At 46.8% G+C, this 24433-nt stretch overlaps 1 protein-coding gene across 2 annotated transcripts in view; it reads left to right on the top strand.

Moving 5' to 3' along the window:
* IGSF11 (immunoglobulin superfamily member 11) overlaps window positions 1–24433 on the top strand; it is a 104582-nt gene that overhangs the window by 43449 nt on the left and 36700 nt on the right. Inside the window, exon 1 of one of the 2 annotated variants that reach the window (XM_041464061.1) lies at window positions 12611–12688. The exons of the other annotated variant lie outside the window; for it this stretch is intronic. The gene's annotated coding sequence lies outside the window, so the exon portion shown is untranslated. Of the gene's footprint in view, window positions 1–12610; window positions 12689–24433 lie in introns of those variants that run through there. 2 annotated transcript variants of the gene reach the window in all.

Genomic DNA, 24433 nt, shown 5'->3' with positions numbered 1-24433 from the left:
AATAACCTAATGTCTTTTTTATATTGCAGTGCTCAAAACTGCCCCCAGCACTTGAGGTGAGACTGCCCCAGTGCAGAGCAGAGTGGGACAATCCCCTCCCTTGCCCAGCTGTGATGCTGTGCCTGATGCCCCGCAGGGCACAGTTGGCCCTCCTGGTTGCCAGGGCACTCCTCATTGAGATTCAACTTTCCATCAGCCAGGACCCCAGGTCCCTTTCCACATAGCTTCTCTCCAGCCACTCATTCCCCAGTCTGCACACAGAACCAGGGCTGCCCCATCCGAGGTGCAGACTCTGGCACTTGCCCTTCTTAAACTTCATATGGTTGATCCATACGCTTGCACATTCACCACCTCCCCCACCCCTTCCCTGCCTCTGCAGCTGCCTGAATGCTTTCCATAGAGTTTGCAGGGTTTTTTTTTTTTGTTGGCAGGAAACATTGCTTAGAATGGGCTCCCACTGCAAGCATCTGACCTCAATGATCTCCAAAATAATGTGTTTACCAAGTTTGCAGGTGCCCATGCTATCTGTAATGCACGCAAATTCCTCACCTTGTACCTGATCTGTTCTCCTGCCTCCTGCCTGCCTTTCTCTCCAAACCTGCAGGATGTCCCCCTAACTGCGTTCCTGTTTTTCACACCAGCTGCCCAAAGGCTATGACACCAGGTACTAGCATGGGAAATGCTGACATAGTGCTGTGCTCTACCATGGTTCTTACCCGGGGCGCTGCTCCCCATCTTCATCATCCTAACATGGAGTGACTCAGCTCCACTGCCCCTGCAGTAACCTGCCTTGCCATAAATTGGAGACCTTTACAGCTGAAGGTTTGCCTCCAACATCTTTTTTTAGCTTGCCTGGTATAATTCTCTGCTTTGTGACTGCTTGCAGACAACGTTGCAGGTTTTATTTCCAAAGCAGGCAGCATTGTAATTAAGAGGTCCCAAAATGAACTCAGCCTTTCAATAACAAAGCGTAATAAAATGAGCTCCTAACAAGACTGATGGGAGAGCAGTCAAGCTGTGTCAGCATCCACACAGACATTTTACCTGACAGAATAATAGCCAGTTTCTTTCAGCTGTTAAGTCCACCTTCTCTGTTTGGTCTGACAGCTGCTGTCACCTCAGGAACCACCAACAAAGGGGTGCATCCTTGTCTTTCTGGGAGGTAACAGCACCAGCTCAGAGGTAGAAGCTTTCAGCCTGGAAAATTTTCAAACACCTCTAGAGAGGAAAATCCTCCCACTGGCAGGCACTGACTGTAGAATCAGATAATGCAACCAATGGCAACTGCAGGACTCATCCTTTACCTCCTCCCCACAGGGCAGGCAACTCTGAACAGCTGTGGTCTATGACAGCATGTAGAAAATCAGAGTCTGTAGCATTATGTTGACATAGACAACCAAATTTTGAGACCTGGTGTCTTGATAAACTGAAGGCATCTTTCTCTCAGGCAGACTTGTATCAGCTATTTCACAGCCAGCTACACACTAAAATGTTTGCTGACTTGCAGCTAGGCTGGTGTGCTGGGAGGCTCCATCTCTGTGTTATGGCCCACTTCTGGTGCTGCCTGGTCCTAATTTGCTTCAGAAGGTGTGATTGAGCTGCTGGTCCTGGCTCCAGCAATGCTTAATTAACCTCTCAATCAACTGGCCTGGATAAAATTTGGCTGGGTCTTGTTACTGGGTCTTGCCTTCCTTGTTTGACAAGGTCTAGCGAAAAGCTGCTTGATTGTCATCGTGTCATTGTCATCCTGTGTCTGTGAGAGAAGGCGGGTGATTGTCTAAAGAGCAAAGGATCCTGGAACCCTGAACTTCTTGCCCAGGCAAAGACCCTTCCTTGAAGGCATTCCAAACCCACAAGACCTTGTGGGACAGTGTGGATACAGAACAAGAATAGCCTTTCCCCTCTGTGTCCAATCCCTTGTCAACTCAGAGAGCCACTGGCTGCCCGCTTTGGTGAGGCTGCTCAGGGTGGCCACACAGTGCTGAGGACATGTCTGCCAGCAGGGAGCAACCCTGGACTGAGTCTGCACCAGAGAACAAAGCTGTCCACAGAGACAATTCTTTTCACCTGCTCCCTGCTAGGAGATGAGGCACCTCCTTGCCCGGGTCCTTCTTGCAGGGAGCGGGTTGGTGGCTGGTGTCACGCTGGAGGGAACTGGCAGCACTGGCAGGGATTGTGGGGCCAGGGTGGAGAGCTGTGTTGTAGGACAGTACACTTGTGCAAGTAGCTGTCAGTCTCCTGGCATCTCCAGAGTGCTTGACAGCTGAGAACAAAATTCAGACAACGCTTATGTGAAAGGAAGTGACAGCAAGGAAATGGAAACCTCTGGAAGCATACCAGATAGTGAAACCTCGTCATAATATACCCCCAGGCCAGATCAGAATTACTTCAGTGCAATGATTCATTATTTTTCCCTCTGCTTTTCTCTCAGCAAGGAGATGCTACAGATTTCGACTGGTATTGCTGAGTATGTAAAATATAATGTTGCACACTTCAAGGAGATGCTGGCCAAATAAAATATGAGTCCTGCACAGAAAATCTAGCTCAAATGTGAATTTTCAGGATAGCAGAGTCTTGGTTTTCTGGAATCATAGTAGTTTAGAGTTTGCTTTATTTTGCAAAAGGAACCCAAATACTTTGAAGCTTCTGCTGGTCAACCACAAAGTCCAGGAAGACGTTTTCCCTAGCACCTCCTCCCATGTAAGTTTATGTTTGTTATTGGAGGGGTCTGTGTCTTGTATTTTCACCAGATTTCAGACTGACTTTGGCGTAACAAGGTAGGATGAAGTCCTCTTTTATTAGAGCCTGGATGCCATGGGGATGTGACAGACCATGTGGTGACCATCTCTCTTTTCCTTTTTACCATACTGACAGAAAAACAGCATCTGGTATTGGTTTTCAATTTCTCCTGAGAGGGAAGAGAAGAGATGGAAGTAATATCACAGTGGACATGTATGCTGGTGCCACTGTAATTAGGAACCTTTTGTGGCCAGTGGGCATCCCTGACTGGTGGTCATGTCATGACTGGGGACCAACATTCACCCACAGTGGAGCTATGATGGCCAAACAGCTTATTTCTCCTCTGCATTGTGATCTATATAAATCTCATAGAGCAGAAGGTGGTTATGATCATTTATCATTTGATGAGCTTCAGCTTTGTGTCTGGCAGATACTAATGGAGAAAATGTTGTCATCCAAACCCAAGCAGCCTTCAGCTGGAGTTAAATTACAGCACTGCTGAAGAGCTACAGATTTGAGAGTGAAAATAATAACAAGTGGGCAGATTATTAAAATACAATGCAGACAATACCTGAAGGGTACATATAATCAGCTTTGAGATGACAGTGAAATCTGAGGAGTGTTTTGACAGTGGAGAATGCTGGTATACATGTGAGGACCCCTGGATACACAGCTGGAGAGCTAATATCCTTTTTCCAGCAACTTGTTTTCTATCATAGAGGAGGGCTACTTGTACCTGATAACTCATAGGCATCCTGGATGCATCTTCTTTTCCTGTGTTTTGCAGTAGGCTTCCTGCAGCACCCCAGGAACCAGAAAAGTCTTGCTGCAATACTGTGTGCTTTGAGCCCTGGGCTGCATGGCTTGCCCTGGGTTTCTGTGAACCACCACATGGCTGTGACCACAAGCAACAGCAGTCCTGCCCACCCCTAATGCCAGAGGAGCAGTGTCACTGCTTCTTTGGATACAGGCGACTTCTCTTTCTGCTCAGGTGTGCTTTCTTCTCTGCCTCGTGCACGGGCTCAGCTCACCCTGGCAGCCTCTTGCCCCATGTATCATGCAAGCTTTTCACTGTCTGTCCTGCACACACTTCAGTTGTTTGTTCTGCCATACCTTTACTTCACTGGCTGGGGAAGACACATTCATGCCAATAAAACTGATAAATTGCCAAAGAGGGTGAGATACAGTTTTAGTAACTGGCATAACAGTGGATTTGCTGACCTGACACAGGGAGGGGAAAGAGAAAGGCTTGATAATTAATTACAGTGCTGAAGCAGTGCTGAGAAAGCCTGGCTTTCTGCTGGAAGTGGTTCAGTTACTTGGCTGAAGACAGAGTCCAGCTGCTGCACACCTGAGGAGGCAGCAAATGCACAAGGCTGAGAGTCAGGGCTGATCAAGGAGTGGGCCTGGGTGCTGTAAGCAGCACTGAGACCATGCTGTAACACTCTGCCCCCCATCCATGACTTGCCACTGCTTCCTCTGTACTGGCATTTTAAATCACACCCCAGAACTGACTCTTTGGAGAGCTGCACAATTTCTGGGGCTGATATGAAGGCAGCATGACAAAGTGTGGGCAAAGTTGGGACATCAGCAAAGCATGCATGATCCAGTCTGCTTTGAGTCCTGTTCCATACCAAATCCTGGTTCTAGCTCCACCACTGACCTGGGCAAAGACAGGTCACCTCACCATGCTGTGGGCAGAGAGGGACAAACTGCTGTTGTGGTCAGTATTGCTCACTGTATCCCCAAATGCTTTCCAGTAGCCTGGAAAAGTCTGGTTCTGCAAAGCTAAAGCTGTCTCTGGAATGCCCCAGCCATGCTGTGGTCCCTTGTCCCACTTGCAGGGCTGGAGGAAGATAAAGATCAAGCATTCATCTCTCTGCTGCTTTCTCTTCTGCCCTTCATCCCAGCTACCAGCCTGGGGAAAACTAATAGGTAAGTGTGGTGGAGCATTGAACAAAGTGGCTCCAGTTCTTCCCAATTTTCTGAGAGATTCCAGAGAAATATAGAGGGTGGGCAAACTTGCTACCCATAGGAGGCTTGGAGGCTCAGCAGTGTGTGTTAGTTCCAAGAGAAAGGTAACATGTTAAACAAAATCTCCAGAGATATCAAGTTTTATGAGTCTAGAAGGAAGAGCATCTCTTTTGAAAGGTGTATTATCTCTGAAAGTAGAAAATAATTATTACTGTACTGGTGTGATAGTTACCTATCATGTTTCCAAATCTTTGTTGCCAAAGGAAAAATATTTCAATACATTTTGAATACAAGTTGCCTCCTTAGGGGCCACCTTATCTCTGATATATGACTGATTACTTGGCCAGAGAAAGGTTATTGCAAGAAATAGACTTGACCTTTTAGGCATACAGCTGAGATTTCCAGCAGGAGTGAGCACAACACTTTCTAAATGAATGTTTTAGTAGGCAATGAAAGCAGAGGAGTGCAGCTAATTAAAGATGTATGTCGAAGAAAATAGATGGAATAATAAAAGGTAAACAAATATTAGAGAAGACAAACATATATTGTCAAAATAGAAGCCAAAGCTAGCCAGCAGAGAGAGGGAAGAGTCCTATGTGGAACAAAAGCAGCCATTTTGAGAACTGTGCTTAGCATAAATTGCAAAGAAATACAAAAATAAAATGCAATTATGACTATACAGCTGGAGGACAAAGCTATTATGATGATGTTGCAGAGCCATTGGTAACTGTATGATGAGAAAATGTAAAAAAAACCTTTCAGCCATCTGGTCAATCCTAGTACTTACACAGTTCTCCTTGCTAATGGTCCTCACATCAAGTATGTGTTGTCAGGCTGCATCCTTAGCAGTATTTTAAGACTGGATCTATAGTAATAGGACATATGACCAGACATGCAACCAAATTCACACAAACCTCTAAATTTCTCATCAGCTTTTGAAGAGAGAATCCTACCTGGTCAAGAGTTCAAATAAATTTTTTGCTTATTGGCATTTGTCAAAATCTCTTTGGCTTCCAATACATCTGAACAGAATCTTCCCTGAGCTTGGTTTCTGCAGTGCCTCCCCTGTAAAATGAATGTACGTTACTGAGCAAGTATTGGCTTACTATTCTTACATGCAGTCAGACCTGTGGAAAGGCAGTGGGGGGATTAACTTAGGGAGCATGTAGGCACCTGAGCTGGAATTCAGCCTTGACTCTGGCTCATCACTCTTATTACTATTAAAAAACAGGACCACAGGATCTCCAATGACTAGAAGTGATCTGGTTCTCAGCTTTATCTCTGGTCTGAAAGCCAAGGTCTCCAAAAGCATGGCTCTTCTGTGGGAAGCCTGGGCTTGCAGAGAAAACCATCTGCTGGCAACTCATCTTGGGCAGCATTTTATTTTTTCCCATGAAGGTCTCCTTGCTTTGCTATGGGCTTTTGTCTGGTTGGGCTTAATGAGTATGAGAGCATTGGGAGCCTGGCTCTGTGAAAGCTGTTAAGAAAGGGTGGTTACAGGTTTGTTGTGTTTACAGGGATGATTGTTTTTGACATGTCTTTTGGTGCATCTCTGTTTGGGGAGGACTGAAGGGAGACCTGATGTCAGAGAAGAGGGGATTGAGTGTGGGTTGGAGCAAAGCAGCTCTCTGAACTTGAAGGTGGTGTCACCATTGTCGCTGTTGTTGAGAGCTCTGGGGCAGAGCAGGGGATGATTTCAGTCACAGCATCTTTGTGTATCTTGGTGAGATGCCCATTCAGAGAGACATGATTACCTAGTGTGGTCTGACCTCTGTGGGCCCTGCTGAAGGGGGTGAGGCAGTGCAGTGGAGGGCTGCTCTAGTCTGTGGAAGCACTTTTGATTCCAAGTGATGGTTGCTCAAAGGTAGCTGGTACGAAGGGCTGCCTGGCAGCAGACTCCCCATGACAAATGCACACTGGCCACCACCAACTCGGGTATTCCAGGGCTGGTGTGGAAGGAGGTTGACTGAAGTCACGTGTTCAGTCCATGGGGACCTGCCCTCAGCCTCAGCAGGTGCCCCAGGCCCCCTGGTAAGGCAGGGGCACAGCTGCTCTGAAAGGGTCACCGCCTTCTAACGCTGCTCTGCTGGCTGCACGCTGGGGACAGAGAAGAAAAGGAGCTAACAGTTTTTGTTGACAAAGCTGTCTTAATACCTGTGTGGATCTATAGGCAGAGTTGCCTGAGGAAAGATGAAAAATTAATGGGGACATTTTCACCCTGGCTGGCTCACATGCCATTTTAATCCTGCTGCCAACATGACGGGCATTTCTGCCTGAGAAGAAGCACCGAGTGAAATCCAAATTGTTTGACAAGGAGCAAAACCAGCTACTGACGGGGCCTGGGGCAATAAATCAGTTTGTAAACACTCTGCTTTGAGGAAGGACTGTACACAGATTTTGTTTGTATGGTGGCTTGGGCCAAGATCTAAAAACCTCAGAAGTGTGCACTGTCTTCAACAGAAGGCAGTCTCTGCTGCAAATGGGGACAAATGGGCTGGTAGTGGGGAACAGGTGAACAAACCTGTTTTATTCCAGACTTGATCTATGTGCAAAGTAGCACCTGTGTAATGGAAGGTATGATTTGTTTAAGTGTGCAAATCTTCTCTCTGTTCCTCTGGTTGAAGGAACCTCAGCTGATAGGTAGTAGGCACAGTGACAGCTAATGCCAAGAGAAGTGTCATAAAAGCAATGGCTGCTGGATTTCAGAGAGAAATGCTGAACAATGTGCTGAGCTCAAAATGTGGAATGAAATAGAGAATTAATTGCTTCTGGGGAGCAGGGGAAGTGTGATCTATGAGCGCAAGAAAGCTAGAGCAAGAATTAGTGAATGAATCAAGGCTCGCCCAGGCCCTTGTAGTTCAGGTTCCAACATCATTTCCCACAGATCTCTACCCAACCAGTGAGTACCCCAGGGGTCAGGATGAGAAGGACACGCTTCTCTTCATGTAGTCCTCCAGTAGTCACTGTGTTATCACAACCCATTCTTTGTAAGCCAGGCAAAAGGACTTGTCCTCTTTCCAGAGAGATCAAGCCTGAAATGTAAAAATAGTCCGATTTGGACTGGAGCTTAAACCTAAAGTGATTACATGACTTCTATTAAAGCAAAAAGCAAACAAGCAAACCCTATTTTCCTCTGGTGATTACATAACTCACAAATCAGATGAATGGGCAGTCTTCAAAGCCACGGCCAGAGGAAAACACCTGTACAACTTGAGCCCAGTGGCTGTGTGCTGCAGGAACTGGTGCTCTGATGGAGGCTGACCCTTGTAAGCACTGCTCCTGCCCTGCATGTACCTTGTAGCCTTCTGCTCCTTCTCTTCAAGGGCGAGTGTGCCTTTTCCCAGCTATATTTGGTGGCTTCATAACCTATTCTTCAGTGTAGCATTTCTTACTGCACTGCTGTGTCTCTGCTGTGGGGTATAGAGCTGCTCTGTCAGGCACTTGGGACTTGGAGGACTGCAAACCAACTGGCTTTGCCATTGTCTGCCAGCAGCACGGGCAGCAGGGAAGCTGTGGTTGTACTGAGAGAAGTAAGAACAGCAGAAGAGGTTTACAGACCCTGCCTACACACTGTGCATGCTGTACACACAGTGCAATGCACATGCTCCTGAAGAGCCTCACAGACATGTGATCTGAATAGCAGACCAGGATTTCTCTGCAAAGGACTTCAGCAAAAACTTGTGTAAATCAGTACCTACCGGGGTCCTGCTGTGGAGATTTCCTATAGTACAAGGAAGTTTACTTAAGTGAGGGTTACATACCCCAAATATGGTGTTCTTCAATCATCAGCAGCTGAGAGATAGTTGTATGTTGTGACTTGTGCTCTGTGTGATTTCTCAGGTGGCTTTGTCCTCACTGTGGGTCATCAGTCAGTCTCTCAGCTGGAAGTTGTTGCTGAGCGTGCTACACCTTTCTGTAAACGCTGAGGATGAAGGATATGATCTTTCATCTTCTTGATACATAGCTTGAGGGCTTTAAATTTTTCCTGGCCTGAAATCCTTCTGGAAACCTGGCTTGTGTAAAGCCATCACAGAGTGGCAGATTTGAGTTGCATATCTCTGAACTCAAGGCCCTCCTGCCTGGGTGTCCAGCAGGTCTCTGGCCCCTTCACCTGGTAGAGTGGTGGCAGAGGGAGTGAATGATTTCCCATCAGCTTGCATGCTGCTCTGGAAGTAAAGTGTTAATGTGGGGAACAGCACTGCAAAACATGTTCATTAAAGATGGATGTGGGAAAGATAGGTTTTTAGGGGATAATGAATATGCTGGGAGTGTGTAGGTAGGGCAGTGTCAGTAGAGTTATGGGCAGGACCTGGAGGACGCCTTGCCCTCACTGCTGAATGTGTAGGGTTATCTGCAGGGGTGGAACCAGCACTTGGGCTTTAACCCGGGCCGATAGCGAAGACTAGGCTCACAAGCCAGGTCCAAAATGTGTGTGGGGCTGGGACAACAGCCACAGAAGAGCTAAGAATTACTCTGCAGTGAAGGTACTTGTCTGGGAGGGAGGTAAGGGCACTAGGCTCCCCTAAGAAGCTGGGTTACTGCGTCAGAAAAGCTGAGAAATAGAAAGCTGAGCAGTCCAACACGCTTCATGCTGGTGATGGGATGAGCCCTTTGCCCTGAGCTGCTGCCCTTTTGTAGGGTTTCTTTCTTGCACTTCTGCCTCTTGAATTCATATCCTCAGGCTGTTTGCTTTGCTCAAAGGTTATCAGTATTCTCCTAAGAAAGGGGTTGGATTGTTTCCTGTCTGGGGACAGTTCACAATCAGAGCTAAGTAGAAAAAGAGGCTCCTTCATGTGAGAGCATTGGGATCCTGCTCCAAGCAAAATGGCCACTGCTTCACACGGTGTAAGAAGGCAGGCCCCACTGCCAGCCCCACTTGCCTGCATGTCACAGGGCAGAAACAGGAGAGAAAAGTGAACATCAGAGACAGAGCTGGGTGCTCGAGGGTGTGGTGGGGGCTCCAACTTTGCAGCAGGTTTTCTGCAACTAGTTTGCAATGTTTGCTCTCAGAGAGTCAAGAAGACCTATTAGTACAGAGAGGGGTGACCTAATCCCCAAAATGTAACTGCTGGTGGAGTTAACTCCTTGATCACTATCAATAATATCCAGCAAATATGTGAATGCCCCAAGTCTTAACTGTCTCTAATACATTGCTGAAGTGTGAAGAGCCTGTTGTCTCATGCTCTGCTGCTACAGCATCCTGACAGCTCCTTTGCTTCAGAGACCTCTTGTAAAGACATTGATATTTACAATGGGAGGGGAGCAGAATATAGGAAGGAGCCAAACTAAAGCACATTTTATGTAAAAGCATATGTTAACATAGATACCTCAATCCTGAACGTGTGATTCTCATTGCATTCAGTTTGCTCAAGATTGCATTTAGGTGTCACGGCTGCTGCCCATGTCAGCCTGCTCTCATGGCCCTCAGCTGCTGCAGAGTACACCGGGTCTGCCTGATCCAGTTTGGCACCTCTGAGCCGTAACACTGGTGATGCTTTGAAGCTCTCTGGGGAGGGAAGCTGCCTGTGGAGAGTGCCTGGTGAAATTTAGACATAATCCTGCTTCCTGTAACCCTATCCATGAAAAGGACTGTGTTTCTCCAAAGGAAGGCAGTTCCAGCAAACCATGGTGCTCAATCTAGGCACTCAGCTTTCTTGTTCTTGGGGTATTTAAAGAACCCTGCATTATTGATCATGATATCTGCTGGTACTGGATCATCTGCACAAGTTGATTGCTTCAGCAATCTGTACTGATTGCACTTATTGCCACATTACAAAAGTTGGGGTTTTTTTTCCTGAAGAGCTCTACCTAAAAGTGTACTCTCTCCTACCAAATGATGCATCTCATTCTCTGTGCCTGAGATGCATTGCACAAGTGACACCTTGATTGTGCTCTTCCAGGCAATTGGCAGGCTTTCTCCTTCTCCTCTTCCCTCGTATTTCTTGACTGCTCTGTTATATATGTGAAAGTGCCTTCTGTTACGCTAGACCTGCACCGGGCACTGAGTAGTGGAGCTGATCCATTGCTCTGCTGGGTCTGGTACATCACATACAAATTATACCTAGAGTTAGCTCCCTACAGTTTTATAGCTTTTTTTCCTTTTTCCTTTTTCCTTTCCTGTTCATGGTCTCATTGTTTTTTTCTACATCCGTGGCCTGTCCCAAGATAATGCAGAGCAGCTGCATCAAAAGGGCTGCAATCACAGGTGAGCTCTGGCTCTTGCAGAGCAGATGCAATTCGGGGTTCTTGTCTGAACCATAATGGGGTGTTATGCCATAGTCAGGGCTCCCCAAGAAAGGTGAGGAACCGAAACCCAGATCAGGCTGAACACCCCCAGGGCTCCTGGTTGGAGGGCTCCAGACCACCAAACTGGCCCTTTCACCAGTTCTTCCCAGTATGTTGGATGTGATCAGTCTTATCACCTCTGGTCCTGCTGCCTTGCACACTGTTCTGCCATCCTGCCTGTGCTGTGCGCCTTGCTCATCATGGTGCTGTGCCACACTGCAAAGCTGCTCAGGTAGGGTAGCCCTCTGGCCTGTTCCTTGTGCTCTGCTCTAGAAATGCCTCATCTGCTCAGGCACAGGGAAGGTTTATCTTTTTTCCTTGTACATCATTGGTCTCGTAAAAGACTTAAGTGACTCTGTTCAGTGGTGCAGAAAAATGGACTCTGTGTTTTCTGTCTGGTGGCTCTTGCTTCTTTTTAGTTTTCTCTGAGTCTCATTCTTTCCCTGTGTCCCTCTGGTCTCCCAGTTTGTCCCACTCCAAGCCATGCACAATCAGGGGGTCTTACTCGTGCTTCTGCCTTTCTCCCACTGCTTCCCTCCATGAGTGTCCTTGCGCTTACACAGAGACATGCTGTCCTCTTGGTCACATGCCTTCAGCCAGTGGCTGGGGCAGGGTGCTCAAGGACAGTGGCTCCTTTTTCAGCCACGCCTGTCCAAGGAGCCTGGCCATCTCCCAGGCTTCATCATGTTCATCTGCCAGCCCAGGGCTGCCCTCACCTCCCTTGCACTCCAGGAGTCTTGAACAAATGTTCCCTCCCAGCAGGGCCTCCTGGGGTGCTGTGCACATACCCAGCCACCGAGTCCGTGTACAGCGCTTGTACTCTCAGTTTCATTTTACCTGCGATGTGGCACCAGTCTTGCCCTTTGTGAGCTGCGTTCCAGCAGTAACGCTGGCTTTGCTGGCCTGCAGCCCCTGTGGCAGGCTCAGGTTGCCCACCCCACAAACACACCGCAGGCACCGCGTGCGAGCAGTGCCTGCCAGCGCTGCTAAGGGGCTCCTGGCATGCTTGGCCTGACTTGCGTGTAGCAGTTCAGTCTGTATTTGCTGTGCTTGTGAAATCTTTCAGGAAGGGCAGAATGAAATCAGTTGGGTTTGGCAGTGAGACTTCTCAGCCCTTCCTTCTGCTCAGAACAGGGGTGATGTCCATGTATTTTTATCTCCACTTTGATGTGGAATTCCATGTCTTTATTTGGCTTGCCGTCTTCTTCCCTCTGCCAGGATGCCTCTGGCTGTACCTGGTTATATCCAGCCCTTTGGCATCCATGCAGGGATTCTTGTGAGGGTGGTGGCCACCCCCTCGTTCTCCACCTGTTTCAAAGATTTGGGGGTAGGGTGGGGGTGAGGACTTGGGTAACAGTTGCATCTGGTGGATAGAGTTAATCCCTGGAGTCTTGAGCATCTCCTGTTTTACTGGCCCGCCTGGTTTCCTGCCTCCAGCCCCTGCCCTGTTGGGGTAAGGTTACTGAAGATGGAGGGGGGTGGGAGCCATGGGAGGAGTGTGTCTATTCTGAGGAGCCGGGTTTGGTTACCACTCCGAGCACGTGGCATGCCAGAGACGCTTGGGTATCGCTGGCAGGGAGACGTGTGCTGGGTGGGGGGGCAGGAGCTACACCACGGGAGCAGGAGAGCATGGCCAAGGAGCTGCCAGGCTGCAGGACCTATTTCTCTTTACCCAGATGATTATGCAGAGGTAATGTGTTGAAGACCAGAAAGCAGTGGCACTGAAAGAACATATAGCAGTTCATCTATTAACCTTAAATTATTCCTTTCCTGAACTCCTCACTACTGTGCTTCTTTGGCAGTGAGGGAGAGGATGCAGATCTGTTTTTTGCATGGACAGCCATGAAATGACTCATCTGAGGATGTGGGGGGTTTGTGGCACAGGGATGACCAAAGCCTGGGTCACAGATGGCCTGGTAGATCTGTAACTTACCTGCTAGATTGTAATGAGTGTTGCAGAGATTGCTCATAGATACAGTATTTTGGATATCTACAGATAATGATAAGGCATCATTCACATGTAAAGTGCTGCTCAACACACTTTATAAGTCCTTCAGATACAGAAGCTCAGTTTGGAAAAAGGGACAGGAGACTTCATGACCTTAGGAGCAAGGCACAAGGCAGGGATATGATAAGTAAATGTACTCACCTTGGGCTTGCTCTGATTTCTCTGTGCTTGCTGGTGACATATGGGTAAATGAGGACAGTGCTGCACCTAGATGTGTGTCTAATGTCACTCTGCACTGTGTGGGCATGCCTAGAAGGAGCTTTCTTATATCAATTTGCGTCTGTACCTACCTGGAACTTACCCCTCTTTTATAAACCTTTAAAGAAAATGGTATTTTTACCTGCTGACACACAGAAAAAAAGCTCATTTGGGAAACTTGTCTGCCTGCAGGTTCTTGTCCTACATCCCAAACTCCTGCAATGCTATCTTCTTCTGCTGACATCCCCAGGATCAAGCACCACAGCACTGTCAGAGAGTGCACACATCTTCAGGCACCTCATGCCAGGCCAAAGGATTCCACATGACCACCCCTGCCCCTGCCCAAACTGGCAACACTGAGCTTCTTCCTACATCTCTTTTGACCCTTAGAAATATCCTTTGCTTTCTCCTCTCCTTCCCCTTTACTTGACCAGGTACTGGTATGGCAAATGAATGACTTTGGGATCTATGTGTGGTGACTGACTGCCTGGCAGGAGAAACCAGGCAACTATCTGTTGAGTTGTTACAACAGTTTGTCACAACACAAATTTACCCATCTCCTCAATGTCACAAAACTTACAGGAAAGAAACCTTGGAGATGTCTAATGCTTTCTAATATTAAATTTTCTGACCAGCAGGTTTGAAAACGGTGTGGGTGACAAAATACTGATATACACCCACACAAACTCATGGTGTGATCTCAAGAAATGACATAAGTGTTGTATATATAGACAGCAATCATAGCTCTTTGTCTTAAAAGCAAGACCATATCTCTAATTTGACTACCAATCAAGTTTTGTCATTTTTCTTTCTGAATTACTTGTGCAAACTCTCTTGGTTTTTTCCGAACTTCTCTGTGGTGGATGTTTAGTGGGCAGTTGTGTTCTGGTCTCACTGCTGCTGTGATCCTCTGGCTTGGTGACCCCAGGCATCACATCTTTACCTAGCTAGGGGCCCAGTGGGCCAGCCCCCATTTCCCAGGCACATACCCTGTGTGTGGATGCTCCCAAGCCCATGGCAAAATATCTGTGCCTGTTTGTCTTTGTTCCCTGCCTGGCACAGCACACGATTTGAGAGGGATGTAGGAGAGCCGTATGGGAAAGCATAGCACTGTTTCATGAATAAAAGGATATTTACAAAACAACAGGGTTTGTTGTGGCTACATGCAGACTTTACACCAGACAGAAATGCCAGCATTCCTAGGAATCACAAGCAGAAAGACTATTCACAGGCACAGTCAGCTGATTAATTTATTCGCTAACAATAATTTTTATGGGCAAGCAGTCTTGAAAATAGTATTTAGGAAATAAAATCAATAGTTCTTTTTAAGAATTTCAGAGCTATTGGTGAAAGGGAAGTACAGTTGTTTCATACTTTTCATTATGTGATGCTTGATAAAGCACAGAGGAGTCATACTTTCTCAGTCGGAGCATTTTTTTATATATTGCCTCAGTAACCAGAACTAGAGCTGCTGTCTTGCAGCTATTACTTATTGTGCTGTTTCAAGAGATAGTTTCAGCTCTTACTGCTTCTTTGTCTGCAGTCTATCAAAGTTTCATATTTTTTCCTCCAAATTTTACCTATGACATTATGTGGTTCCCCCATGATGTTTTTTTTTCCCTACAGGATGCTACTCTGGTGTCTCCTGCTCTCTCAAACTTCTGTCGTTGGTTTTTAAGCTTTCCTACTTTAACCCCTCATTCATGCTTTTACCTTTTTGTGTTCTTCCCCACAAATACTCCACCAGTTCTCCATCCAAACGCATTTTATTACAGCCTCAGTCACTGGTTCTGCCTCTAGATATCTCCCTATCAATTTTTTTCTGTTTGCAATGGGATTCCTTTTCAGTCCTGTTAGAGCTGCTTCCTTGCCCTCATTTTTTTTCCCAGGTCTGCGCTCTAGCATCTTATACTAACTTCTTGTACCCTGTTTTAGCTTAAAACCTCTTGGAATAATATTTTACTCTTAATGTTACCAAAGACAGTGGTTTCACGGGGTCTCTAAGTGCTACAGTAGTACAAATACATATTTAAAATTCATCATCCTTCTAGGGCACATTCCTGATGTCCTAACCTAGCAATTTCCTCGCTCTTTGTGCGTGGGCTTTTCAAATGCTGTGATAGAGAAGTATATTGTAGTCACTTAGCAACCAGAACTGGCTTTTTGAAAGCAAAAATATTGGTTTTGTTTGTAATTTTGGTTTCTGGAACTTTAACAGTTGCGTGCTCAGGAAATCAATGCAGTGTTTGCAGGGTTGCAGAATGAAGACGCTGTGTTGGTTTTTGCGCTTGCTTGCACACTTGTGTGCGTGCATGCTAACCTGCTTGCTCTCCTCGGTTATGGATGGGACACGGATTTTCTTGTCCTCTTCTTTTGTACCTGATTTGCAAGACCATTGCTGAATTCCACTTACAGGCGGCCAGTGAGAACTTTGGTGCTCAAAAATCTGGAAAAATCTGTTCCTCTGCTGCAGAGGCAGGCTGTCTCCAATGCATCCCCAGCTGTGAAAAGTTCCAACTGCCCTTTATTCAACAGCCAGCGCTTCCAGCTTTGTCCCTGGCAAACTCTGCAATGCAGCTCCGAGTGATCAATGCAAAAGATTTTGGCATAAGAAAACTAAAAGTGTGGGTACAGCACAAACCAAATTGAATTGCAAAATAAAAGAGCACAGGCAATTCTCCCGATTGTATTATTCAGCTTCACATTTATTTAATTAAACCCAGGCATTTTCTAATTAAAACGCAGCCCCTGCAGGATTTCCCGCTTGCCGCCTGCGAGGCGGGATGCGGCGGGCAGGGCTCGGGGGAGCCCGTCCCTGGGGATGGGGCTGGCCTCGTCCTGCGGCGGCGATGCCGCGGGACAGCCGGGAGGCAGCGTGCCCGAGGGGCGCCCGCGGCCCGGGCCCGGGCGGCACACGCGCGCACATCCCGCTTCCAAGGCAGCGCACTGCCCTCTAATGCTGCTCCCCGGTACTGGAGGAGGGAAGCCCTCCGGAAGGTGCTGAAGGGAGCCCTGCCGAGGCTTCGGGAGAAAAGGGGATTTTTTCCGTCCCGCGGGGAACGGGGAGAAGCAGGGCATAGTTTGGAGGTGTCAGATTCAATCCCTAGGCGAACCTAGTGGCCCAGCCTTGCAGAGGAGCTGCCGTGGTGCCTTCTGTACTTGACATGGGCTTTTCTTTCTGGAAGTAAACTTCTCCCGAAATTTGCTGTAAAAGAGCTCCAGGTCAGAAGTGTAGCCCCAGGGCTTTACTTATAGCTGTGACCTGTCTTAGGCGAGGCCATGGCTCGACCTGCTGCAGAGGCAAGGTTGCCCTTTGTCAGTGCTGCCCTTTTTGCTTCAGAGAGGCATGTCCAAGCTGCACACTGCAGTTATGTCAGAGATGTCCAAAATTACCGCATCTTGCAGATCTTGTGGGGGGGATTTCCATCCCTTTCAGCCTATGTCTTAACAGAGGAGCAGGATTTGCTCCTTCTGCTTCCTGGAAGTGAGTGCCTGGAGCTGGGTTTGCCTTTGCTTTCTTTGTCAGGGTGCCATTTGGTAGGGGCTCACCTACCCCATGGCACCCTCGTAGGTGGTGGTCCTGGCAGTGGGCTCACCTTTTGGAATCATAGTTCGCCACAGGGAAATCAAGGCACCGGGAAGTGCTGGTGTTTTAGATGCTGGCCTGCGGGATCCAGGCTGCAACACAGCAGAGGCTCCATGGAGCCATGGTGCTGGAAAGGAAGGGCTGGAGAACGGCTGCAGAGGTGGGTGGCATGGGGTGACCTCCCTGTGGCACAGGAAGGAGAGTGGTGAGGGGCAGAAAGCTTTTGCCAATAATGGAGTTCACTGTTTTCCTGACCTGAGGGCAATTGGGTACAAAGCTTGGCTGGGAATGGTTCATCATAAGACTGTCATCAGTTGGTTTAAGTCGATACCAATTACAAGGTTATTAATTAAAAAAATGTGACTGCTGTGAATAATGATTGTAACCCTTTAGTTTCCAGACAGTCACTTTGCAAATATTTTGTATGAATTAGAGCTCTCTACATGCACTGACTGATAAAGGCTCTACTACATTAAACATGTGTTTTTAATGTCATGATAGCATCTTTTTAAGTGTTAGGATTGATGTTTTTGTCTTCAGGATTGTGATTTTTCCAGCCTTGAGGAATCTTCTTTGACTCAAGACTCCCTATTCATGCATCTTCTGCTGTCTGAGAAAACATAAAAGTTTCTTCAAACACAGCACAACATGAAAGGGTGAATGTTCAATCAGGCATGGAAACCTGCCTGATGTCATCTCTTGTTTCCAAAGAAGTTTTCTGGCATTCCACTAAGTGTTCCCATGCTTTGATCTGTGGGAAAGAGATACTAGGGTAGTCACCATCCTTTACTGGCACTGAGATAAGAGCTTGTTGCTCATATTATTGCATATGAGTCGTGTTCTGGGGTCAACCTCCAGACTGTCTGCCTGCCACATCCTGGAGGATGGAGCTTGGGGCTGACTGCTCCACATGAAGATTGCTGTGTTTGCTCAAGCCAACCTGCACCTCTGAGAGTTTCCAGAGTGGCCTGGTGGATCCTTTTCTGTGTTCATAGAGGGGCACACTCCAGGGGAAGAAAGGAGTAGAGGAAGGCAGTGAGAGAGCTACCTGAAAACTGTCTCACCTTGTGAAGCAGCTGGTGCTGACTTATTTCTGTTCTGCACCTGAGGCTCAAGAGCAAAGATCTGCCTGGCTTTGGTTTGTGGTTCATCAGCCAAACTTAGAGATAGCTCCAAAATGAGCTGTCCCCTACTGCCAAACCTCCCCTCTCCCTACTCCTCTAAGGCAAGCTCTAAGCCTTACAGTGCCACTCAGCTGTGCCTGGAAAATGCTGTCCCCACCCTTGCTGCCACACAACTTGATGGATTTGGGGGCATGAATCCTTCTCAGGGACGCACGTAGCCCTGGCTCCATCACCGCTGGGCAGGACAGATGTGAATCCACGTGCATCGGTGACGCAGGCAAACTGGATTTGGCCAGCTGCCGGGGCTTTGAATGCTCATTTTGGGGGAGGGAGGGAGGGAGAGAGAGAGGGAGGGAGGACAGGAAAGGGGAGAACTTGCCCTCTGCCTGCTTCTGGTACTGAGGTGCCTGGGGAGGGAGCAGGGGCTGTGAGCAGAGGAGGAGCCAGGGCAGGGCTGCTGCTTTGCCAGGAGATCCTTTCCTCGTAATATCGTAGGGCCAATGCACAGGAGCCGGCTGGAGCTGTCTGTCCTTTTTCTGCATCCGATGGATTTGCATGCGTCTGTGTGTGTTGCTTTTTTTTTCCACCCTGTGTTTTTTAGTAATAATCCCCTCCAAGGTTACAGAGATATCATTTGTCAGGCAAGCCGAGAGAGCTCTTTCTTACTATGGGATTACATAAGAGAACACAGGCTTTATTACCATTTTAGGATGTATTAGTATTGCGGATTATTTCCATAGAGACTGAGCACAGTGGCAGCTTTCACTCAGGTTCCCTCGTCCTTCCTCCCCCCCAACATCTTACTTGTAAAAAATGATATCCATTAGTGAAAAAACAAGCAGGAGGCATCCTATAAAGCCTGGTCCATGATCAATGTTGTATGTGGAGGGCTGACACATGTGCCAAGAGTGCACTACAAGACTGCACTCAGAAGGAGGGATTTCAAGGAGGCTATGCAGAGTAGCAAGAAAGGAGACATGCCTTCTTCATTCCTACTTGTCTGTGTGCCTTCATGTGAGGCTAGGGAGGGCTGCTGCCCCTGCCTTGGTCATTCTTTGCTGTGGAATCATGGCAGGTTAAGTCAATGCTTCATGTCTCAATTGAACAATCTGTAAAATGGGGAGGTTAATTATGCTGGGGTGTCCTGTTGGCCATGGTAATATATGAGACTGTGATTTATCCACAGCATCTCTTCTGTGACAAAGGCCAGTCCTGGAACAGCTGTCTCATACTGGCTGTGAGTCTTTTAAGCTGCCAGTAGAGTAGGAAAAGGTGTGGATCATTGCTGTAAATAAATGAAACTGCACATTCCTCCCTTGAGAAAGCATCTGGCCATACTTTTAAGTCCTGCATTTCTGATGCATGCTGTAACCAGGCTGTGGGGGGATCTCCTCCACAGATGGACTAGCAGGGGATATTTTAGGTCTTTTCTCTTTTCCCCAAAACTTACGGAGAACAGAGGTGTTCTTCTTGAGCAAGTCTTAGGGATCACTGAACTGTAAAATTTGGAAACTGATTTCCTCCTCTTCAATGTGCCTCTGCTACAGCAAAAGTCTTGGCATATCTCATGGCCTGGCAGACATGGTAGTGGGAAATTTTTGGCCTTCATATGTGCTGGAGGTGTCTGTTACATGAAGGGGCTTGTCATGAACCTTAAGCTGCATCGTGCAAAGCTGATAGACACAAGTGCCAAGGCAGATGCCAGCTCACTTGTCAGTGACCGGTCTCCATGTCTGGAAAGGAATCTTTTGTTCCCTTCTTCCTGATCTTTTCAGGGATCATCAGTCATCTAATTAGTGTTTCTTCTCCTGATGCTGCTCACATATAATGAGTAACATAAAAGTTGTACTTGACCTGAGCAACCCCCAGCTTAGGGAACACCTGCAGTGTTTGCACTGCAATCATATGTCACAACTGTTCCCCCAGGGCCAGTCTTACAAGACAGCAATCAGAGAGCTAACTTGTGTCTAAGAAAGAGGCTGCTGCTCTGATTCTTCGATGCTTCTGTTCAGATCCATGCTCCAGTGTGTCCTTGGGCACGCCTCTTCCCTGCCAGTGAAATCAGTGGGATCCGGGTAGCTAAAGTACTCCAGTGGCAGAACAGGCCTCTGCAGAAGAGGTGCTTTCTCTTGCAGGAGAAGCAAGAACTAAATAAAAATTCACTGGAGATCAGTCATTCTTGAGTGACTTGCTGAAGAAAGGCAGGGAATTTGAGGTTATTGGAGATGTGTGGGAATGTATTGTTTGGTTCTGTGATGGCTGCTGTAGAAACTCACATGAATTCCTGGACAGCTGCACACTAGACAGTTAAAGGAAGCCAGGCTTCAGATATTCTTCTCAAGAAGCTTTTGGTTCCTCTTTGGAAGAATAAGTTTAACCAGAGCATTGAGAAAGTAGCTGTCCTGTTGTGAGCCTGGCAATTGTGTTGTTTCAGTACTTTATCAGCACAGTGCATCCTTATCTGGGATGTTACTCTGAAAATCTTGATCTTTACTTGTAGTGTAATTGCACTGGAGTTTTGGTTTCTTATCTGTAATTTCAAAGAATTAGTTATATTTCTTGCCATTAATAAATATGCTCTTTGCTACTGTAGAGAAATGTGTCCAAGAGAGGAAAAAGAAATAAAGTGAAGCTCTCATTTTTGTGACCTGCTTAGACTTACCAACTTTGTGTTCTCTCATGGGCCAGTGTCATCTTTTCTTCTCAAAAAAAGGACCTAAAGACTCTTTAAAGCCCTCAAGAGACACAAGTTTCTGGTTAATGACTTGTGGCTGTGTGAGTAACAGGATGCTTTGCTCACACTAAGTAGAAGAGGTTTGTATCTTTAAAGATTTTTAGTTGGACGCCTCATCCAGTCATAGGACACTTGTTGGCCAACTGAAAGTGCCCTCTGATTTTTATTTTCTATAGAAGAGACAAGGTGTGATGTTTAAAAGACTGAGTCTCTCAGTCCTTAGAGAAGTGCATTTTACAGAAATGCTTTGTAATCAAAGGTGTCTTATCCTAGCCAAAGTGGGCTACTGCAGCAGACCCCAGCAAGGCAAACTTGTTTGTGGGAAACAGTCTAAGTAAAAGCTGTTTTGGCTGGAATAAAAATCCCTGTGTGTTCTACTCTGAACTGGTATGGCCTCACCTTGACTATTGTGTGCAGTTTTGGGCACCATAACAAAAGAAATATATTAAGCTGTTAGAAAGTGTCCAAAGGAGGGCAATGAGGATGGAGAAAGGCCTTGAAAGAAAACCATGTGAGGAGCAGCTGAAGTCACTTGATCTGTTCAGCCTGGAGGAGACTGAGGGGAGACCTCACTGCAGTTACAGCTTCCTTGTGAGGGGAAGAGGAGGGGCAGGCACTGATCTCTCCCCTGTGGTGACCAGTGACAGGACCCAAGGGAATGGCCTGAAGTTGTGTCAGAGGAAGTTTAGTCTGGGTATTAGAAAAAGTTTCTTCCCCCAGAAGATGTTTGGGCACTGGAACAGGCTCCCCAAAGAAGTGGTTACAGCACCAAGCCTGGCAGAATTCAAGAAATGTTGGTGGCTAGAGACTTCACTCAGAGATCTGACTTTCTCTCAACTAAAAACAAGACAAAGAGTTTTCTTAGGTAAAATTTGCTACAGTTCAGAAAATAATTGTTCTAGGATGTTCCTATCTGCCTGTGGAAATCACTAGGGAATCCCTTAGGTAGATGCTAGACATGCTGCTCTGCAGGGCTTAGGGCAACTGCTTTTCTTCATGGCAGCAACACCAGCACCCATACACTGCAATATCTTGGTGTAATTCTTGAAGGTTTTTGGTATTTGTGGATGGACTGCAAGGGTTTGTGCCTTGGACTGATGACTGATGGAGCAAACCTGCGGGCCTATGCAGGCAGTGGGGCTGGCTACATTTCTCATGTGAACAACATGAGCTCTTCCAGGAACCTCAGGGAAGGGCACACATCTGAACTGGGCTGTCTGTGGAAATGATTAGTATCTGTTTATCACAGCTACTGTCAAAGCAGAGTAGCAGATAAATAAAATGGTGAAGAACCTTCTTTCTACCACAGTTCCAGGAGTTCCTTCACCTCATACTTGCTCATTCATGTGGCACAAATCAGTTTTCCTTGGTGTTTAGTTGGATTGCATCTGCAGAACTGCAGGGAGATGAGCAGGCATTGCTTCTGTCTCTTGTGGTCCTCAAAATCTCTTTGAGTGAAGTTCTGACTGCAGATTCTCCAGTGTCTGGAGATGCTGAAGATGCAGGAGACATCCATCTCAAACCTTACTACCCTGTGTCTTGCCTAAGGCATCTGCTAACTTTGGTGCAGTGGGAAACCTGTGAAAATGTTTGTCAGTGGTGGAGGGTGATCCTTGGGGTGGTCCCATTAATCTCCATCAGAGCCTATCCTGCCCAGAAGCCCCGTGCACACAAACTACTTGTGGCCTTGGGAGCCACAGGTGTCACTTAATTCTTGCTTCTCCTTGTTTTTGTTTGATAAATCCCTCACCAAAGTAAGTGTGCGTGAGGACTTGGGGTATGTTAGATGGGCTGCATGGAAGGCTGTTTCCTGTGTGGAAATAGCACACTAAAGCTGATGTGTCCTAGCTGCAAGCAGCCTTGCATGGCATGTGAACAGAATTGTTCTTTTTTATAAGTCATCAGACTGTGCCTGCACAAGGCTCTAAAAAGACTATGATAACAGCCTAATTTCTCTTCTTTTGCTCTCATGGTTTTAGGAGATTAAAAAAGAATTAGTTGAGGGGCGCCTGGTCATGCAACAGTCCTGTGGGTGTGTTGGTATGACCCCTGTGTGACTCATGAGATACTCTGAAAATTTAAAGAAGCTTACCCAAAATGAAATTCCTTATCTACTTACTTTGTGTGGTCCTGCCTTCAGTTCCAGAATGGGACACCTCTCGGGGACCATAGCAACCGCTGTGGAGCAGTTTTGCTTATCTGCTCCAAAGAATGGTGGGTGTGATATTAAACTCATGCCCCTGCATTGTATTGAACCCCCACTGTTCTTAAAAGTTGCCTTTGTTGTATACCTGTCCTTGTTTAGTGTTTTATTTGAGCCTTTGTATGGTGCATTTGTACTCACCACACCCCTAAGAACTGCTTCACTGCTTCATGCTTCATTCTGTGAAATAAAGATAATTATTCATCTTTAGGCATATTTTAGGGTATTTGGTAGTCTGAATGTCACTCTGCATGGGCTTGCCTCTATGTTGAGATCTTCTGAACTGGGCCTGATTTGATGCCTTAGGAAGGCAGTGTGATTGCTCTTCCAAGTGACTTCCAGAGTCATGTATATTTCTTGTAGGACAGAAAGGAGGAACCCAAAGATGAGCCTTCAATCTGAGAAAAACACCCTAATTTCAGAGTTATCCTGTTTCCAGGTACACTGACACCAAAATTTCAATTTGTGGAACCCAGTTAATCTTGCAGCAAGAAGAAAAACACCCTTTGACTTATAAATTGAGCACATTTAATGGGGAGCAGCACAGGAGCAGTCATTATTAATAATTCTTTGCATAACAATAGCCTTTCTTCCATAGATCTCGCAAAGCTGGGCAAACATGAATTAATTCAACCTTGAACTACCCACATGGGAGGATGAAAAGTATCATTATCCACATGAACAGTTTCTCTGCATGATTTTCCTAATTATAGTATAGCACTTAGGTGTTGTTATATGTGCTGTGTAAGAAGGTAAATAACATTTTACAGAGAGAACCAGAGGTGTTTCTCACCCAATCAGACTCTTTCCAGCACTCACACTGTATTGTCTCCAGCAATGGGCAGAATTATTCTGGCAGAAGGTGAAGGAAATGGGCAGCATAGGCAGAGCTATAAATAGGTGAAATGCCTTGCTTATGCCCTGCAGGAGCGGGCCTTTCAAAGAACTGGATCAAGATAGTAACCCAAGTTGCACACCCTGCACCATACCAGGACAGCTTCCACCTTCCTCTGTCAGTTGGAGGGATCTCATTCCTGATCTCACCAAGGCAGTGTAACGCAACCCTCCCAAAAAGGCTGTGCTGTTCCATTAGCACTGCCTTAAGATTTAACCAGGTTTAACCAGGTGTGGGAGCACCTTCTGCTTTATGATGCTTTGAGTGTTAGTGAAGCAGCTACTGCCTCAAAGCCCTGGGGAAGTGCCACTGAAATACTTCCAGCTACCTGGGAGCCCGTGGGTATTCCTCCTTCCTGGCATCTGAGACTTCCAGCAAGGCTTTTGCTGTGCTTTTTTCCTGCTAAGCTCATGGAAAATAGCTGGCTCTGGGTTTTCCTGAGGACAGCCCAGCAACTGGGCATGGCGGCGTCTGAAATAAATATAGTTTTGGAGGAGAGTTCATTTCCCCTGAATTAATGCAGCCTGACACAGAGTGCAGGAGCATGTGCCATCTGGTCAGATCTGCCTTGATTTTCTGAACAAGGGGGAGGGTAACTGATACTTTTAGGAACCGTGCTTGCTGCACAGGCGAAAGCAGTAATCCCCTAGGTACTGAAAATGAGAGATGTAATCTGAAATTAAAATG

Source organism: Pyrgilauda ruficollis, unplaced genomic scaffold (genome assembly GCF_017590135.1).
Source record: "Pyrgilauda ruficollis isolate IOZ18807 unplaced genomic scaffold, ASM1759013v1 scaffold17, whole genome shotgun sequence".
In the NCBI taxonomy this organism is placed as follows: Eukaryota; Metazoa; Chordata; class Aves; order Passeriformes; family Passeridae; genus Pyrgilauda; species Pyrgilauda ruficollis.
The sequence above is the reverse complement of the archived record's forward strand: the minus strand, read 5'-3'. Positions and strand labels throughout refer to the sequence as shown.